This window comes from Penaeus monodon, chromosome 34 (genome assembly GCF_015228065.2).
Source record: "Penaeus monodon isolate SGIC_2016 chromosome 34, NSTDA_Pmon_1, whole genome shotgun sequence".
Classification (NCBI taxonomy): domain Eukaryota; kingdom Metazoa; phylum Arthropoda; class Malacostraca; order Decapoda; family Penaeidae; genus Penaeus; species Penaeus monodon.
The window spans coordinates 12,857,767-12,857,995 of NC_051419.1; the positions used below are offsets into that span (position 1 = coordinate 12,857,767).

Consider the following 229-nt stretch of genomic DNA (forward strand, 5'->3'; position numbering starts at 1 on the left):
TGAGAGCACCGGATGCCACGCTGCATTTTTACGCTGTGACTGAACCACGCCCGCTTCAGCCCTGTCCCTTACTGCATGAACCACACTGCAAAAAGGCTTTTCCTTGGTGTCAGAATCAGGACCGCATGGGGAATTTTTCTCTGATTGGGGAGACATCAACTCGGTTCTGTCGATTTTTATTGTGAAAAAGTTGGAATTCTGTGATTAAGTTCGTGTATCTGCTATTTGA

The 229-nt window shown here is 46.3% G+C and overlaps 1 protein-coding gene across 6 annotated transcripts in view; it reads left to right on the forward strand.

Moving 5' to 3' along the window:
- Positions 1-229, forward strand: part of LOC119594602 — a 6,143-nt gene that overhangs the window by 463 nt on the left and 5,451 nt on the right. The window contains exon 1 of one of the 6 annotated variants that reach the window (XM_037943648.1): positions 21-35. The exons of 2 other annotated variants lie outside the window; for them this stretch is intronic. The gene's annotated coding sequence lies outside the window, so the exon portion shown is untranslated. Of the gene's footprint in view, positions 1-20; positions 36-64; positions 190-229 lie in introns of those variants that run through there. 3 more of the 6 variants (XM_037943645.1, XM_037943646.1, XM_037943647.1) reach the window with 3 other exon arrangements.